At 43.8% G+C, this 5,627-nt stretch overlaps 1 non-coding gene across 1 annotated transcript; it reads right to left on the reverse strand.

The window, feature by feature from the left end:
• Positions 1-5,056: 5,056 nt before the first annotated feature.
• LOC119938880 lies at positions 5,057-5,195 on the reverse strand. The gene has a single exon (XR_005454575.1). It is a non-coding gene; the product is annotated as a small nucleolar RNA SNORA7 (small nucleolar RNA).
• Positions 5,196-5,627: the final 432 nt, after the last annotated feature.

A 5,627-nucleotide genomic window follows, 5' to 3' on the forward strand; every position in this document is an offset into this window, starting at 1 on the left:
CTGGGAGTCCAAAGGACATAGGTTCCAATCCCGGCTCCATCACTTGTCTACTGTATGACCTTGGGCAAGTCACTTAAATTCTCTGTGCCTCAGTTGCCTCATCTGTAAAATGGGGATTGAGACTGTGAGCCCCATGTAGGACAGGGACTGTATACAACCCGATTTGCTTGTATCCATTCAGCACTTAGCACAGAGTTTGGAACATAGTAAGCACTTAACAAGTACTATAATTATGAGAAGCAGCGTGGCTTAGTGGAAAGAGCACGGGCTTGGGAGTCAGAGGTCATGGGCTCTACTCCTGACTTCACCACTTGTCTGCTGTGTGACCTTGGGCAAGCCACTTAACTTCTCTGTGCCTCAGATTCCTCATCTGTAAAACGGGGATTAAGACCGTGAGCCCCACATAGGACAACCTAATTACTTTGTATCTACCCCAGCACTTAGAACAATACTTGGCACATAGTAAGTGCTGAACAAATACCATTATTATTATTATTATTATTGTTATTATTATTATTATGACTGGCCAGGTCATGCAAGGCAGTGGCTCTGATCCTGTTCAATTCCCCAAAGGAGCTTTCACCCCATCCATCTCCTTATTCCCCTGCACCTATCCCTTGCTTCTCTACTTCCTGGCTTCCTGATTCCCCTCCTAACAGGAATGGAGTACAAGAATTGAAGATAAGTCTGAGTCCCCTGTCCTCCTACCCTCCACTACCTCACTGCCAGGCTCCTCCGGCTCCCAACCCTACTGTGCCCACTTAATAATAATAATAATTATGGCATTTGCTGAGCACTTACTATGTGCCGAGCACTTTACTAAGAGCTGGGGTAGATACGAGCTAATTGGGTTGGACACAGTCCTTGTCCCATGTGGGGCTCACAGCCTCAAAGCCCATTTTACAGATGAGGATACTGAGGCCCAGAGAAGTAAAGTGACTTGCCCAAGGTCACACAGCAGACAAGTGGTGGAGCTGAAATTAGAACCCATAGCCTTCTGACTCTCAGGCCTGTGCTCTATCCCCTATGCCATTCTGCTTGCCCATTCTCAGTTTGTCACCGATGAAAGGGTGTCAGGACAGATTGGGCCCAGTTCCCCACCCCTGCCTCTGCTGATCTCAGCTCCCCTGTTTCTCTTCTCCATCCCAGCTCTTGGAAGAGTGGTAGTGGAAATTGTGAAGTTGAGAGATGGGGTGGACAGAATGGGGTGAGGTTCAGTGTTAGGAGTGGGATCTGTTCTAATTTCTAACTGGCCCAGTCCCCTGCAGCCCCTTTCCAGGCTCTGCTCCTGTACCCATTGAATGAGTGAATGAGGGTCTTGGAGGAAGGAGGAAAAGTGAATGGATCGAATCAGGCATGGCAGGAATAGATTGGCGGAATTCAAGAATGCAACGGAAATGACTCTAGCCCATGCTGCGCCTCGTTAGTTCAACCTTTCACACTCCGCCATCCCCCAGTTCATCACCTGCTTATCACTCTTGCCAATCGGGGTTGAGCAGGAATAGATGCGGGTTAGGTTAGGGGAATAATAATAATAAGAATTATGGTATTTGTTGAGTGCTTACTATGTGCCAAGCACTATTCTATGTGCTGGAATTAAGTCAAATTAATCAGATTGGACATAGTCTCTCTCCCACATGGTGCTCACAGTCTAAGTAGAAGGCTGTAAAATTTAATCCCCATATGACAGATGAAGTAAGTGAAGCACAGAATAGTTAAGTGACTTGCCCAAGGTCATACAGCAGGTAAATGGTAGAGTTTGGATTAAAACCCAGGTCCTCTGACTCCTGTACTCTTTCCACTAGGATTTGGGAAGCACTCAATAAATATGATTGAATGAATGAATTTGGGAGTTTCCTGATCCCCCAGGCTTTTGTTTGGGATTGTTGTGGGGTCCTGGGTCTGGAACCGAACCCATTATCAATCTCTGCTCCTCTGGTTGTCGCAGTACTGAGTCAGTCACCTCCTGCCCCAGTATCTAATTGTCTGGTGACTTCTTTAGAGGTCATATGAGACCTAATGGAGACACAGGTATGTCATGGACTAGAAAGAGACCGTAGAAATCTGCTAATCTTCCATTCTTTCTGTCTCTTGATTAGAAAGCAGTGGTGGCTTTTTAATTAAAGTTAATAATCAGTAGTTGGTTTATAAAAAGTAGAATAATCTCGCATTTTAAAAAGTGTGCTGTTTCTTCTCTTTGTACTGGTGCTTTGAATTAGTAAGCCTCATTGGCTTAGAGTCAAATTAATTTAATTTTATCTAGGATTTCCATCAGTTGGCACACACTGTTAATTTGGGTTGACTGCTGGTGGAAAAAATACCTTTCACTAAGTTAATATCTACTTTTAGCTAAGTAATCATGTAGTGATTAAGCCCATGTTGTACAAGATCATCATTTAAATGGCATTCACTTAGTATTTTGCTACACAGATAAAAAAGATGGTTTGTTGGTACTGCATTTTGACAATAAGAAATCATCTTGATTACTTTAATAAAAAATTAGTCTTCACAAAGAGCAAAATTATCTTAAGAACAATGAAGCTACATGTCATAGATTTTTCTTCCCTATGAGTTGTATTGTATAGGCAAAAAGAATGCACATTTCTCTAACAGACATGCCAGATGTGTCTGAAACCCCAAACTGTTCTCCGTTCCATCTTCTGCCATGTAAAATAAAAGAAGGTACACATCGCCCACCCTCACTTATCCCCAACAAACATGGGACCTTGCCTGTCTCAGTTCTCAAACTCTCCAAGTAAGTATGCTGGGGAAATTGGAAATGGGGCCCAGGGATACAGGATTAGGGCTATATGGGTTCCTTTATCTAGTAGTCCTGTGTTTCAGAAAATGATGCTATCGATGGTGACATCCAATTCATGCATGTGACTTTGGATTTAAAGACCAATGCACAATGCATGACTAACATTTCCTTCCATACTGTTTGCCTTGGAAGGATCAATCCTTTTTGCACTAATGATTTTGTTTCATATAGGGCCTAGCTCTGTTTTTAAGCCTGACTCCTGTGTCCTAATCCTTGTGAAGCCTTTGTTTGAGGAGAGCTATTACCTTTGGCATGGAGTAAGTCAGCGTTTTATTATTATTATTATTATTACAAATGAGAGTGCTTGGAATAAGTGGGCAGGATTGGGTGAGTGGATGGAAAGCTGAGAGGGTAAGAAGTAGGTTTATGCCCCAAGTTTCTAGAGGCTCCATGAACTTCTTGTCTAAAGAACTGATACCCAACCCCAAGATGATACATTCCAACAGGACCATCACAAGTAACATAAATCGAAAAGACTCAGAGTTCATTCATAAAAATGGGCATATTTGACATTTTATCTCTCACTCTTGCCTGTAAATAAATACGTTGAGTTCTGTTCTCAGTTGAGAGCCATACAATCTCAGAGGGACTTTCCTCATGGACTTCTGGAGTAACAGAATTCAGGTCCATACACTGCTTTCTGTAGGTGTGTTTCATCATGTCTTTGGGGAGGGCATGTCCCCCGCCTCTTATTTGGTCCAAGATGCATGGAGAGGACTAGGAAAGGGTGACTGCCACCAAATGACACTAGTTTTGCTACAAATGATCTATCGGTCCAGCCCTACTCTGGGGAGTAGTCCTAGGGGACCTGAGGGAGTCGGGGGTGTATCTAGTGTCCTGGTCCCTGGTTGGACACAGCTTAGGGTGGAATGGTGGCTTGGGGCCCACCCATTGTGAGAGGAAGGTTGGGTCTCTTGACTGTAGACTGTAAGTGCCTTGTGGGCAGGGATCACATCTACCAACTCCATTGCATAGCACTTTCCCAAGCCTTTAGTACAGTTCTCTACATACAGTAAGTACTCAGTAAATACCATGGATTGATTGATTAATAGATTGATTGATTGATTGTCTTGGGCCTTCCAGAAGTTCAGGGGATCTTGAGATACTATTTCTTGCCTGCAGGCACCACCATGGGGTTGGCGTTCAGAGCCCCGTCTTCCTCTTTATCCCCCTTTCCCGCCCCTGTCCTCCATATGCTGAGAAAAACCTGGGGGTTCACTGTTGATAAGCTGCTCCCTGAGGAACAAGGAATGTGCCTAATTCCCACCCATTTACTCATTCCCAGTGTTCAGTATAGTGCTCTGCATACAGTAAGTACTTAAAAATACTCTTAGTAATAATAATAATAATTATGGTATTTGTTAAATGCTTACAGATGCTTCTATTAAGTTCTGGGGTAGATACAAGCAAATCGGGTTGGACACAGTCCCTATCCCAAATGGGGTTCACAGTCTCAATCCCCATTTCACAGTTGAGGTAACTGAGGCCCAGAGAAGTGAAGTGATTTGCCCAAAGTCGCACAGCAGACACGAGGTGGAGCTGGGATTAGAACCCATGACCTTCTGACTCTTAGGCCCATGCTCTATCCACTATGTCATGCTGCTTCTCTGTTCTACTGTTGCACTCCCCAGGATGAGGTTGTGGCTTTCTTCAGGTGACAACCATAACTAAGTGCCCTGCCTTGCCAGGCTATCCTGGAAATTCTTCCTACAGCAGGAATGGCCACAGTTCCTATTGCTTGAGGTGCTGTGGATTGTCAGCCCACTGTATTACAGGCCCCCTGTTTGAATGACCCTCCTTTCCACTTTCACCGGTGTTCAGGTAGGGGAGCCCTGCTCAAACATCAGCCTTAATAATGCTGATTATAAAACAGAATATCATTCTCTTGGTTCAGAATCAGAGATAGAAAGGAAATAATGATTTTAAAAATACCTCCCCCATCACCCCAACCCCAAACACACCATCTTCTGGTTTCCTTAATTAGCAATACCCAAGAAGAAATCTTTCCTAGATTATGTCTTGTCTTGTCTTATTCTGTTGCGTCGTCTCCCACCCATAGTGACGCCATGGGCACATCTCTCCCAAAACGCCTTACCTCTATCTGCAATCATTCTGGTAGTGTATCCATAGAATTTTCTTGGTAAAAAATATGGAAGTGGTTTACCATTGCCTCCTTCCACACAGTAAACCTGAGTCGTCACCCATGTTGCGGTTGCCCAGCACAGGTGAGTTTTGACTTGTAGCAGACTACCTTCTACTCGCTGGTCACTGCCCAAGCTAGGAATGGAATCGGTATGCCTCTGCTTTGACTTTCCCTCCCGTAGTCGAGACCGGTAGAGTACTGGAAACTCTCCAGGTGCGACACTGAGAGGTGTGTCGATTATATACTTAGCTAAAAAGAAATTAGCGAAAGATCCAACCATCAGGGAAGGAATAACCTCAATTTTGCTTCCAATTGAACAGAACATTAGTTATTGGGAATGCAAAGCAGATTTTCCCCATATTTTTTGCAGTTGAAACTGTTTGAACCTTTGCTTATTCTATGACTTTCCTTCAACATTCTATGGGCCTGAGGAAAACTGCAACAACTCATCTTTCTCATGACAATAGAAGTGTCTACAATTTTCACTAATTGCCACTTTAATCAAAGCCTTGCCACACAGGCTTTACAACTCACAGTAGCAGGCAGGGAATGTGTCTACAAACTCTATTGTAATGGACTGTCCCATATTATTTGCATGTACTCTGCACCCAGTAAGTGCTCAATAAACACCACTGATTGACTAATTTAGCACCTTAAGCTTCA

The sequence above is a fragment of the Tachyglossus aculeatus genome, chromosome 16, assembly GCF_015852505.1.
Source record: "Tachyglossus aculeatus isolate mTacAcu1 chromosome 16, mTacAcu1.pri, whole genome shotgun sequence".
Taxonomy (NCBI): Eukaryota; Metazoa; Chordata; class Mammalia; order Monotremata; family Tachyglossidae; genus Tachyglossus; species Tachyglossus aculeatus.